Source organism: Microtus pennsylvanicus, chromosome 9, assembly GCF_037038515.1.
Source record: "Microtus pennsylvanicus isolate mMicPen1 chromosome 9, mMicPen1.hap1, whole genome shotgun sequence".
In the NCBI taxonomy this organism is placed as follows: domain Eukaryota; kingdom Metazoa; phylum Chordata; class Mammalia; order Rodentia; family Cricetidae; genus Microtus; species Microtus pennsylvanicus.
In genome coordinates this window covers 99389050-99403510 of record NC_134587.1, presented here as the reverse complement: position 1 = coordinate 99403510, position 14461 = coordinate 99389050, and the positions used below count along the sequence as shown (strand labels likewise).

Genomic DNA, 14461 nt, shown 5'->3' with positions numbered 1-14461 from the left:
CTCTTTCTCTGTAACCTTTGCTAGTCCTCTGTTTCCCACCTCTGACTATTCAAAGTCCCAGACTCCCTGCTGGGTCATCTTATCCTTAGCTCTCATTTAAGTAATCCTGCACACAGTACACTTTTCACCTTGATAGCTTTAACCATAGCCTCCAAATATAGCATGCTAAGCTCCTAAATTCAACACATCACCTCCCTCCCATTAGTACTTCTAATGAACTTCACCCCCAGACTTGGCTCTCTTCCAGAGCCGTCTACTTCCAGATATCTTCCTAACTACATAATAACACAAACCAGAACACATGTTTTGTTACTGCCTTCCCTTAGCTTCAGTCTCATCTTTTCTGTTTGCTATTAATAAGTTCCTTACTTGTTACCCTAACCTAAGTGAAATCATTGTGTTCTGGTAGTATATGTTAGTCTCAGAAAGACTGATACAAATGATTAAATAAGGAAATAAGGACTTAGAACTAACCTTGGCAAACAGTTACTCATAATAATTATTAATAGAGGTAGTCATGATCTCACAGGCGGGCTTTCAATCGACTGCTTATGACGTACTCAAGTAAGTGGAAGATTTGAAATCTGCTTACTCGCTCTGGGCTTCCAATTTCCTCATTGAGAAACAACAATTGCATCATTATTACCCAATCCAGCAATGATTTATGCTCATTATCAAGAACAAATTTACCATCCTTAGAGAAAGAGGAAGCAGGAATAATTATATCTTTTGATGGTTTTATGATGTCACTTTGTACTCTCACATTACAAAGACCGTGGAACTGGTTTACCTGATTCAAACCCCACTTTTCACTGACTGCAATAGAGAAACCTTAATATAGTCCCTAGCACATTGTAAAGTCTCAGTATGCATTAGCGGTTACTGGTACTATTTTATTTTCCTTACATTTCAGATCCATTCTGATAGTATAATTTTAATAAATGAAGACAGACTGTAAATGCCAACCCAAAGCCAGTCGACGCCATCTGAGCTCCATTGTACACTATAAAGCCAATTGGTAAAAATAAGAAAAAATATCTATATAAATAAGATTTTGCTGTCATAAGTGGCATTTTTTAATTTTTTTAATATTCTTCCTATATTTCCCCTAAAGTGAAATGTGTCATGATTCTATCTATTAGTTTGCATGCATTAGGGTTTGTTTTTAGATTTCTTTGAGTATATGAGTCTTCTAAGACACAGCTATATTTGAATTTAGGAAAGCAAAGAGACATGTTGGTTCAGTCTTTAACTGAGCTCCTCTCATTGTAAAAGAATTTTATGACGGTCACATTACAACTTCACAGGGATAAATGTATTCTTACTCCAAAGCCTGAATGCATCATGAAAAATTGAATCTAGGTATAACCAAGTTTGTGTTATACAACTAAAATTTTAATGGCAATTTTAATTGTTTGTGTGACTCACTAGAGCCAATCCTAATAATGTAAATTGGAACAAGAGTATGTCATAAGTTCTTTGATAATTTTGTAGTCACTTAATTGCAAGCAATGCATCATTAAAAATGTGACTGATATCATTTAAGATCAATTGTTAAGTATTAATTAATCTAGTACTCATTAAACTTACATTAATCGCATTATCATGGTTGTAAAATACTCTTTCAGAGATATACAGTAGGAAATATGAATTAACTGCAATCTTTTAATATATCCACTCTATAAAAGTTCATAATTAATAGTCGTTTCTTCTCCTGCAATATATGTTCACAGCAATAAGTGAATATAAATTTTTTTATTACATTTGTGTCTCTTTTGATGATCTGATGGCAGGACTCATGTCATTAGTATTCATTAACTTGAACTTGGTTCCCTTTTTGTTTGTTTGTTTGAAAAGTTAAAAATTTCTTATTTTTTTATTCCTGGTACCACTACCACAATTTACAGGGCAAAATACCTGATGTAATGAAAAAAAAAAAGGAATACAAAGCTACAACAGATCAAAGACCTCAGGAATGTACATCTAATTGACACTACATTGCATTAACCAATAGCTGCACTGTTTGCACACTGAGGCTCTGACAGTCCTGAACAAGAAGGGCCTCCTGTTTAAGCTGCGGTAACTTTTCTGACTATGGATCATCGCTCCTTCTGTGGCAGATTTTTACAGTTCCTCTAATGCATTTAGGACGATGTCTCAAAATAACCTGCAGCTTTCCTGACAACTCCTCGCTCTCTCTCCTGCTAAGAACTGTAGCCCTTTTCTGCTGTTTTTTAAAAACCTTCTGCTACCATATCTACCACTTCCACCAACTGATCCATAGCCACCACCATAGGGACTGCCTGAGCTTCTTCCACCAAAACTGCCCCCTCTCATGGGTCCATAATTTGATTGCTGTTGTCCACTATAATTTCCAAAGTCATTATAGTTCCCACCACCATAGTTACCTCCACCAAAATTTCCTCCTTCATTGTAACTGTCATATCCTCCTCCTGCACCACCACCATATCCACCACCTTGGTTTCCATAGCCTGGTCCACCACCACCATAGCTTCCTATACTGCTGTAACCAGGACCACCACCATAGTTGCCTCCATCACCTCCAAATTGATTATATCCACTATCACCACCTCCATAACTACCTCTGCTGCCACCACCTCCCCCACCATAGCCTCCTCTTCCACCAAAGTTTCCACCATGACCAAAATTACCTCCACCACCTCCAAAGTTCCCTCCATGACCCATAAAATTGCCGGATCCACCTCCAGGGCCTCTCTGTGATCCAGCAGACTGCATCTCTTGTTTAGAAAGGCCTTTTTCACTTCACAATTATGCCCATTAATAGTGTGGTATTTCTGAACAACAATTTTATCAACTGTGTCATGATCATCAAAGTCACAAAAGCAAATTTTCTCTTTTTCCCACTCTGCCTGTCTTCCATAACTTCTATGGTTTCAATCTCGCCATACTTTCCAAAGTAGTCTCTCAGGTTATACTCTTCTGTATCCTCTTTAATACCACCAACAAAGATTTTCTTCACTGTTAAATGGGCACCAGGCTTTACAGAATCCTCTCTAGAAATGGCTCTCTTTGGTTCCACCACAAGCCCATCAACTTTGTGTGGCCGAGCACACATTGCAGCAATCAACTCTTCAACGCAAGAGTAGGTCACAAAACCAAAGCCCCCGGAACGTTTTGTTTGGGGATCTCTCATTACCACATAGTCTGTAAGTGTGCCTCATTTCTCAAAATGTTCTCTTAAGCTATCATCTGTGGTTTCAAAGCTCAGACCACCAATAAACAGTTTCCTCAACTGTTCTGGTTCCTTTGGATCATGGCACTCCTCCCTGCTGCGGCAGCAGAGGCGAGGGCCTGAGTCAGGCTTGGGGCGACCGGGAGGCGGTTTTACCTCCATTTTGAGACCAGACTCGCCTCTTTCAACTCGAGTTCAATATGGGACCTTGAACTTGGTTCTTTATAATGGTTATTGTAAGAGTCAATTTCGAAAACTTGCCATCTCGTATAGTGTTTTCCATTTTTCACTTAGAAATTATGACTCTTGTCCAAATCTGGTGTTCTCTAGAGTAGGGTGAGATGTCTACTTCACACAATAGCACATCTGCTGGTGTTATTCCTCCTCGGGTCTCGCTTAGTCCTATAGTTGAATCATGTGGTGATGACTCCATACCTTGACCATTGTGGACAAATTGTCACAAATTTACAAATATTCAGGTACCTCTAATCAATATGGATTTCATTTCTTATGAGTATATATCCAATAATTGTTTAACTAAATTAAAAAGTAGTTCAGTTTTAGATTTTTAAGGAATATCTCTGCTGTTTATAGAGCTGTTAGACTCATATACATTCTGAACAAACATTACTTTTATCACACACACTTATGAACATTACTTGTTTTTGTTTGCTGAATAAAAGCCATTCTGCCTGGGTTAAGGATAAATCTCAATGCAGCTACACTTCTTGGGTGGCTAAACATGTTAAACATCTTTTAATATTTTTGGCCATTTCAATTTGCTCATTAAAATATATTTGTGCATTTGCTGATTGGGTTATTTGTTCTTGCAGTAATTAATCTCTTTAGATATTCTAGATATTAATACCCTGCCACATGAATAACTGTCAAAAATATTCTCCCTGTCTATATGCTGTCTCTTTATTCCTTCACAATGCAGAACCATATTTAACTTTGTGAGGCTCCAGTTGTCAACATTTTCTGTTATTTCTAGAACTGTTAGAAATCTTTCCCTAGACTCTCTGTTTATACTCAGACTTTGAAATACTTTTTTCTCTATATTCCTTTAGAAGTTTCAAAGTTTGTGGATTCAAATTAAATTTTTAAATACACATTATTATTATTATTATTATTTGCAAAATGAGGAGTTAGGATTAATTTTCTGTCTTCTTCCTATGATTGGCTACATTTCCAAGCATCCTTTTTCACTGAGACTGACTCTACTATAATGTAGATTTCTGTCATCTTTATAAAACTCAAAAGGCCATACTGATGTGAGTCCATTTCTGGCTGCTCCTTTCTCTTCTGTTCTATGTGTCTGCCTTTGTTCCATTATTGTGCTGACTTGTTTTGTGGATCTGTAGTGTAATTTAAAACCAGGTGAATTGGGGTTGGAGAAATGGCTCAGTGGTAAAGAGCATGTGTTGCTCTTACAATGAACCAGGATGGAGTCCTAGCACTCACACAGCACACACAACCATCTATAATTACAGGGTATTTGACACCCTCTTCTGACTTTCACAAATGTCAGGCATGTAAGTGTTACACATAATACATGTATGTAGGCAAAACACACATACACATAAAGTACTTTTATTAATCACATGGAATCATATTTACAATACTGACAGTTTTGCTCAAGACAAAGGGGTCTTTTTGAGTTTTCATATGAATTTGGATGGGTTTTTTTCTACTTTTGGGAAGAATGTCATCAGAAGTTTGATGGGGATTAAACTGAATCTCTATATTACTTTCAGTAATGTAGCCACTTTCAATATATAAATTCTGTCAACCAATAAACATGTGATGTCTTTCTCTTTCTACTATTTTATTTTCCTTTATAAGATTTTTTAAATTCCCCTTGTAGTATTCTTTTGCAATTCTAATTTATTCCTAGTTGTTTTCCTGGGGATGCCATTGTGAACATTACTGTAAAAATTAATAATTATTGAATAATATTTTTAATCCTGCTACATTACTAAAAGTATTTATTAGATTTAAGAGTTTTCTGGTGAAGTCTCCAGAGAGTTTTTTTTTTATGTTGGATCATGTCGTCTGCAAATAAGAACAATCACATGTTTTATTTCCAATTTATACCTTTGTATGATGTCATATTGTCCTGGCTTAAATTTCAAGCACTAGACTGAATAAGAGTGGTAATGGTGGGCAACTTGGTCATAATTGTGTTACAGAGAATATATTTTCATATTTTTCTCTATGCAACCTAAAGTTGGCCATCCATCTTTAATTATAGCTTCTGTTGAAATGAAATCTTGTCCTAATTTTTCAGGGCTTTCATCTTGAAAGGAGGTCAGATCTTATCCAAGTCATTTCCTATAGTTATTAAGACAACTGTATGAGAAGTTGGAAGAAACTTGGTGTGTAAAGGCCATGATGTGAATCATGGAGACCTGAATTGAGAATCTCAGAAAGCATGTGAAAATCTAGGGATGGCCATATATGATTGTAACCCTAGCATTGGGTTTGGGCCTCTACAGATATTGGAAAACTGCTGAGGCATCCTAACCTATGAGGTTAGCTAAAAAAATACTGATATTCAGATTCAGTTTAAGTCAAGGGACTCTGGGGAGTGAGGACAGCAATAAAGAGGACTCATGATATCCTGCGCCAGTTTTGCCTATTCCACACACAATTGCCTGTTATTTATTTATTTTTTACTGATATTATTGATTTACATGAGTTGAACCCTCTTTGCATTTCTAAAATGAATCCAATATACATATGTCATCTCTTAATGTATATTGAATTTGGCTTAAAATGATTTTGAAGATCCTTTCTATCAGTGTACACTGGGAAATTGACCTATAAATTTCTTCTGCTGTTGTGTCCTTCCCTGCAGCATCTGGAAACTGCTAACTTCATAAAATTAATTTGGACAGATTCTTTTTCTTAATTTTTATGGAATTATTTGAGGAATATTGACTTGGTTATTTTGTTTTGCTTTTTTCTCTTATGGAAAATAGACTTTTTTCCCTCACATGTCTTGGTTAAAGGTTCTACCTTGCTCTACTCTTCCAGGCTTCTCCACTCTACCCCTCTGATCCAGATTCATCCCCTTTGTATACCTCATGTGATAATCAGACTTCTGGGGAATAATAATAAAATATAATATAACATTATCAAAACAAAACTAACATATCAGAACTGGACAAAACAAACAATAAGAAGGAAAAGAGCCTAACGGAAGCCATCATATATACATACATATATACATATATATGTGTGTGTGTGTGTATGAATGACACTCTTTCCACCTCCACTTTCACAGGGTTTTCTGAGCCCTGACAGGAGGGATTTGATAGATACTTCCCATTTAGAACAAGATGTTCAAGGTATCTAACTTTCTACATGTGTCTGGCTATAGTTCTCTGTATTTGTTCCCATTTGCTGCAGGAGGGAAATTCTCTAAAGATCTGATGGTGGTTGAGTAACACATATATCTCTGAGTATAGCAGAAAGTCATTAGGGGTCTTTTCTTTTTTCTTTTTTTATTTCTGTTTTTTTTTCTCTTTTCTTTTTGCTTCTTTCTTTTTAGAAGAGTAGCATTTATTTTACCTTAGGTTCCTGGGCTATCTAGTCTGATTCTTGGTCACCCAAACAGGATATGGTATGGGTTCCATCTGGTGAAATGGACCTTAAGTAAAATCAGGGTTTTATACTCACACAAATCGTACATCATTATATTAGTTATGATTTCTATTGCTATGAAGAGATACCATGATCATGGTAAATCTTATAAAGAAAAACATTTAGTTGGGGATGGTTTACAGTTTCAGAGATTTAGTCCATTATCATCATGGTATCAGGCAGACATGGTGCAGGGAAAAGAGTTGAAAGTTTTACATTTGATCTACAGTTCACAGGAAGTGAACTATCACACTGAACATGGCTTCAGCATTTGAGTCTTCGAAGACTGCCTCCACTGTACCACACATTCTCAAACAATAATTTGTAATGTAATGTAAGTCACACATATGGCAAGTCCATACCTCCTAATAGTGCTCAAAAACATGAGTCTATGGGGGCCATACTTAGTAAGATAACCACAGTCATCATTGCATTGGCACATCTTGGAGGCAGAACACAACTGTAGACCAAAGCGTTTATACTTGGATTTGTGGTTGTATTTCTCCTTTAGAGTACCTTCTTGAAATAAAGACACTAGCAAACAGAGACAAAGTTTCTAGGCAAGCACTAGCTCAATTTCTTAATGTTCAATGAGTCTTCAGCAATGGGGCACTGATGTCAGTTTTTGTAGAGGAACCTGTAATCTTGGCAACAACCTGTGTTGTTTGGGGGTTCTCTTGGGACCTCTTTGGACAACAACTATATTTATATATTTATTTATATATATATATAATATATTTAAATAAAATACATATATTTTATTATATATAATAAAATTGTGGTACTGGAAAAATTATCTGATGACAAGAGGTGTCCAAATTCAATGCTTTCTTACTTAGATCCCCTTCTCTCTCTCTCTCTCTCTCTCTCTCTCTCACACACACACACACACACACACACACACACACACATATATATATATACATTTCTATGAAGCTTTTAATGAAAAGCATTACATTTTCATACTAGACCTCAAATGGTACTTAATTTTAGCTGTCTGTTCCAATATCCTTCCCTAATTTCCTTTTTCTTCCCCCTCCCATTTGAGTCCACGCTTCTACTTCCCCCACTCCAGGTCCATCCATATCTATTCTATTTCCCTTTCCTACGGAGAAATATTTGTCCTCTCATAGTCCCTAACTCTATACATAACCTTTATGTTATACAGATTATAGCTTAGTTATCATTAAGAGATAATAGTCACATGTAAGTGAATACATAGCAAATTTGTCTTTCTGGATCTGGGTCATCTCACACCAAGGAATTTTTTCTATTACCATCAATTTACCTACAAGATTCATGATTTCATTTTTAACAACTAAATAATGTTCCATCATGTGAATGTACCACATTATCTTTATCTATTTATCTGATAAAGTATATCTAGACTGTTTCTAGTATCTGGCTATTATAAACAAAGCAGCATTAGACATGACTGAGTGTCTCTGTGGTAGGATGAAGCATCCTTTGGGTATGTGCTCAGGAGTGGTATAGTTGGATAGTAGAGTAGATCAATTTCCAACTTCCTGAAAAAGTGCCACAATGCTTTCCACAATGGCTATCCATGATTGTACTCTGAATGGCAATGGATAACTGTTCCCTGTACTCCACATCCTCACCAGCATACGATGTCACTTGTTTTATTGATCTTAGCCATTTTGACAGGTCTAAGATAAAATTTCAAAATAGTTTTGATTGTATTTCTGTGATGACTATGGTTGTTATACATTTCTTTAAGTGTTTCTCAACCATTTGAGTTTCCTTCTTAAAGAGTTATTTCTTTAGATCTGTACTCAATTTTAATTGGATTTTCTTGATATTTAGGTTTTTGAGTTCCGTACTAATTTTAGATATTATCCCTCTATCAGGTATTCAATTTTATTTTAAAAATAAATAAATACATTATTTAATTAATTATTTATTATTTATTTATTTGATTATTTATTTTACATCCCAGGTACAGTTTCCCCTCTCTCCACTCCTCTCTCATCTCTCTCTGATCCGACCCTCCAATCCACTCTTCCTCAATTTCTTCTTAACAAAGAGTACAAGTATCAACAAAACATGATGTAACAAGTTGCAGTAAAACTAAGCACCATCCTGTGTATTAAGGCTGGAAAAGGGGACCCAGTATGAGGCATTTGAGGGCCAAAGGCCTGTAAAAGAGTTAGAGACAGCCCCTGTTCCAACTGTTAGAAGTCCCACAAGAGTACCAAGCTACATAACTGTAATGTGTGGAAACTGCCCATGTATGTCCCATGCAGGTTTGTGGTTGTCAGTTCAGTCTTTGTGAGCTCCTATGAGCCCAGGTTAGCTGATTGTGTGAGCTTTCTTGTGGTATCTTTGACCCCTCTGGCTCTTACAATCCTTTCTCCTCCTCTTTTGTAAGATTCACTAATTGTACCTAATGCTTGGTCTATATCTGTTTCCATAAGTTGCTGAACGATGGCTCTCTGATGAAAACTGGGCTAGGCACCATTCTGATCAATAGATGACCAGTTCAGGCTATGTGTATGTTATTACGAGGAGTCTAAGTTGGGTTCTTCCTTGTATATTCCTGTGCCAGGTTTTTACCTGACCCTGAAATGTGCCCCCCTTCAGTAATCTCTTTCAGTACTCGCTCCACTCCACTCCACAATGAGAACATTCATGTTACCATTCGAACTTATTCTCAGTACACTAAAGAAATCTTGTCTATTTCCCTGTTCCAAGATTCAAAGGTGTCTCTTCCATAAACCCTCCTTGTTACCTAGTCTCTCTGTTCATGTGTTTCCCCCATGAACCCTTCTTGATACCTAGTCTGTTCTTGGTTGTCTCCCCTTGATACTTAGTTTCTCTGGGGCTGTGGGTTGTATCATAGTCATTTATTTTATACTTAATATCTACTTATGAGTGTGTACATACCATGTTTGTCTTTCTGGGTCTGTCTGGGTTACTCACTCAGGATGGTTTTTTTCTAGTTCTGTCCATTTGCCTTCAAATTTCATGATGTCATTATTTTTAACAATTGAGTAATAAATACTTGATTGTGTAAATGTACCAGATTTTCTTTATCCATTCCTCAGTTGAGGGATGTCTAGGTCATTTTCAGGTTATGGCTATTACAAATAAAGCTGCTATGAACATAATTGAGCAAGTAGCATTATGGTACGATGGAGAATCCTTTGGGTATATGCTCAGGAGTGGTATATAACTAAGTTCTGTGGTAGAATGATTCCCAGTTTTCTGAGAAGTAGCTATACTGTTTTCCAAAGTGGTTGTAAAATTTAGCACTTTCACCAGCAATAGAGAGTGTTCCCCTTGTTTCACATCATTGCCAGCTTGAGCTGTCGTTGGTGTTTTGATCTGAGTTATTCTAACAGGTGTAAGATGGGATCTCAATGTCATTTGGATTTGCATTTCCCTAATGGCTGAGGATGTTGAACATCTCCTTATGTGTTTCTCAGCCATTTGAAATTCTTTTGTTATGAATTTTCTGTATATATCTGTATGCTATTTTTGTTGATTTATTTGGTTTATTGTTATCTAGCTGCCTGAGTTCTTTATATATTATGAAAATCAGCCCTCTGTTGGTTGTTAATTTTTTTTCCTTTTCTATAATCTGTCACTGTTTCTATTGAAGGTGTCCTTTGCCTTTCATAAACTTTTCAGTTACAGGAGGTTTTATTTATTTACTCTTGATTTTAGTACCTATGGTATTTTTGTTCTGTTCAGGGAGACATCTCCTGTGCTAATGCATCCAAGACTATTCCCCATTTGCTCTTCTATTGGGTTTCATGCAGCTGTAATTGTGTTAAAGTCTTTGATACACCGGACTTGAGTTTTGTGCAGGGTGATAGGTATGGATCTATTTGCTTTCTTCCACAAGCTATCATTCAGTTATGCCAGCACTATTTGTTGGAGATATTTTCTTTTTTTGCATTGTAGAATTTTTGCTTCTTCATTAAAAATTAGGTGCTCATAGGTGTAATGATTTATGTCTGGGTCTTCTATTCAATTCTGTTGCTCCATCTGTCTGTTTTTATGCCAATACCATGCAGTTTTAATTACTACAGCTCTGTAGTAATGCTTGAATTCAGGGATGGTGATACCTCCAGATGTTCTTTTATTGTACAGGATTGTTTTATCTAGCCTGGCTTATTTTTTTTTCCATATGAAGCTGAGTATAGGGAAAATAGGCCAGTCAAAGAAACCCACCCTAGCCCTGAAACCAGAGCAAATGAAATAAATACATTCTGGATATGAAACTCGAGTCAGTAAAAGAAACACTTTTAGCCCTGAGCCCAGAACCTAACAAACATACCTTAGTCTTGAAACCGGTGACAAAGAAACAAACTTTGTCCCTAGAATCAGAACCAGTGAAAGAAAAATGCCCTGACCCTAAAATTGGAACCAAAAGGCTGAAAAGGGCCGGTGAAAGAAACACAGTTTGACCCTAAAAATAGAGCCAACATTATTGCCTGACAAACTGACCAACAAAACCACCTAATTCCTGAGGAGGAAAAGTAACCAATCCCTCAAAACCCTGACTTTGAACGCAGAGCCAGTGTAATTCCCCTCTATATGCTGTGAACATATTGTATTACCATTGGCTAAAAAAGAAACTGCTTTGGCCTATGGCAGGGCAGAATATAGCTAGGTGGGAAAATTAAACTGAATGCAGGGAGAGAGAAGGCAGCATCTAGCAGATACCATGTAGTCACCCAAGAAACAAGATGTGAAGTAACAGAGCACAAACCTTATGGCAAAATAGAAAATAATAGATATGGGTTAATTCAAGATGTAGGAGCTTGCTAGGAATATGCCTGAGATGTTAACCAAACAGTGTTGTAATTAATATAGTTTTGTGTGATTATTTGTGTCTGGGTGGCTGGGAAATGAAAGCATAGTCTTGACTTACATCAGTGAAAGAACTACTTTATCCCTGAACCCAAAAGCAAAGAAAACCCCACTGACTCTAAAACCGGAGCCAAACCTAGAACCAGAGCCAGTGAAAGAAATATGTCTTAGTCATGAAAATAGAGCAAAAAAGCCAAAAAGGGTCAGTGAAGGAAACACAGTTTGACCCTAAAACCAGAGCCAACTCTGCCCTTGACCAACTAAACTAACCAATCCCTGAGACGGAAAACTAACTAATCCCTAAAGAGAACATCTAGAAGCCCTGTATCAGTACTCCTGCCTGTTCAGTTGCTGCTGTCTTTCACCACCCTGGCAGAGGCAATCGTTCTCCTGGACTCCTTCCCAAATAAATCTCTTTCTCAAAAGAGTGTTGGGTGAAGATCTTCATTTATTGGGTCAGAATAGAAGAACCTTGCTGAGACTTCCCTTAGGGCACTGAGCAGAAAAGCTTTGCTGAGATGTTCCCTCAAGGGGAAAGAGCAAATCTGAATAGAACAGAAAAATAGCAGAACCTTGCTGAAACGTCCCTTAGGGGACTGAACTGAAAAACTTAATGAGACATTTTCCCTTTCTCTAGGAGAGAATCAGGAGTGCTATATCCTATGGGAGACCATCCCCCATCACACCCCAGCTTCAGGTAACCTCCTGACAAGACCTTCAGGACACTTTTCTCTTCAGGGATAAACTGTCCAATTGAAGCTCAAGCTTCCAGAGCTGTCCTATTGCTGCTCTGGGTACAGTCTGGATTTCTAATAGGCCAGGATATCTTTGCAGCTCCAGAGCTATAACACTCCCACTCACATTTTGGTGCCAAAACCCAGATAGAATCCCCTGGTGCCTGTGCTTGCCCCTTGTGGTCTGAGCCACACTGGACCCTATTCCTTATCTCCAGTCCATCAGCAATGGACTCACTTTCCAGCACACTGATCGTTCAGCATTCCATCCAAGAGCAGCAATTAGGTGACTTTCCCCTTCGGCTGGTGTAAACATTTCTCTGGGTCCGAGGAAGACCATTGAATATCCAGCACATCTCTAATACTATTGGAAGTAGAAGTACCCACAGCCAGTCTTTTCGGCTATGGCAGGCCATATTCCCTGACCCTTGAAGCTGCAATCAGGCAGTTTCCTTAGGCCCAATTGGGCTATAGCATCCTTCTCCTCTTACATTCCCCAGAAAAGGAGCCTCAAAAGCCTCTTTTACACACCCTTTTCCTGTGGATGAGACCCTCCTCCTAGAGCTCAGTTTTTTTTCTAGAGTTCTCACCTCTACAGAAGCTCTGGTGCCAGGCACCTGAGTCTCTCTACTGGCTTAGCCAGACTAAGCTTGCTACATATGACCCCATTGGGCAATGACTCTCTGAATTATATGGTACTCATTTGATCCTCCCTAAGTCCACAGGATGCCCATAACTCTAAGTTGAAGTGACCTTTTCCCCAACCTCTCTCATCCATGGGAACTCAGCATTTGATACCTTTCTACCCCTTGGGATGCTTCCTAGAAAATCTCAAACCTTTACATCTGACATTTGATTTGAAAGGCCCTAAAATATTTGCCTTTGCAATAAAGTTTGGCCTCAATATTGCTTAGATAGCCAATCTAAATGGCCATGTAACAGTATACTAGGTCCAAATATTTGGGAATTTTACAACTACTTTGAACAATCAGGGAAATAAAAAGAGTTATGTTAAAGTTTTTTCTTACCTTCTCTCCAAGCCTTCTCTCTATGCTTCCCGTTCCCTTACCCAGTTCTTGCTAGCTGTGAAGTCAGAACAGGATGACCCTACTACCTTTGATCCAGTTAATGAACCTTCCTTCTATAGGCAAAATTCCACAGCTCCGTTTCTTCTGATCCCTCAGCTTTCCTTTATCCCTCCTCAGTGACAGGTTCTCCATGTCAACTCTCCTTAGCACCCACTTTCAGCTCACCAACAGCCCCCAGTTATCCCGCTATTCTTTCCCACTCTGCCATAGTGCCTCCTGTACCTCCCCAGTCTAAACCCGTTCTAGTTTTCTCTTTGCAAGAGCTTTCTGGAGTAGATGGTTTAGTCAGGGTAAATGTCTCCTTCTCATTATTTGAACTCTCAGAAGTAGAAAAAAGATTCGGGTCCTATACTGCCAATTCTTCCACTTTTATTAAGAATTCCAGTACATTGTTTAATCCTATGACCATACCTTTTACAGTGTTTAATATGATTTTTGCCAGCAATCTTCTTCCAGAAAAGAATAAACAAGTCTGGAATCAGACTAGCACTATGGCCCATACCAATGAACTCCATAAAACAGATATCACCTACACAGTGGGGACTAGGTCAGTCCCTGATTAGGATTCTGAATAGGATTATAATACCCCAGGGAACATCCTAGCTAGGAATTGATTTATAACCTGCCACCTAATTGGCCTTCATAAGTTTGCCCTTAAGGCAGTAAATTATACAAAGATCCAAAAGGTCATTCAAGAAAGACATGAAAACCCATCTCAATTACTCAACTGCCTTACAAAGACCTTCTTATAACACACCAACCTGGATCCTGAGAACCCAAATGGAAAGCAACTCTTTATGACCTACTTCCTCTCTCAGAGTTTCCCACATAGTAAGGCTAAACTTAAACATCTAGAGAGAGGATTCCACAAGCAGAAGATTAGCAATGGCTTTTAAGGGATATCATTGAAGAGATGAAAAAGCCCATGAGCTTTAGTC

The 14461-nt window shown here is 37.8% G+C and overlaps 1 pseudogene; it reads right to left on the bottom strand.

Moving 5' to 3' along the window:
* Positions 1-2157: 2157 nt before the first annotated feature.
* On the bottom strand, positions 2158-3376 carry LOC142857052 (heterogeneous nuclear ribonucleoprotein A3 pseudogene; annotated as a pseudogene).
* Positions 3377-14461: the final 11085 nt, after the last annotated feature.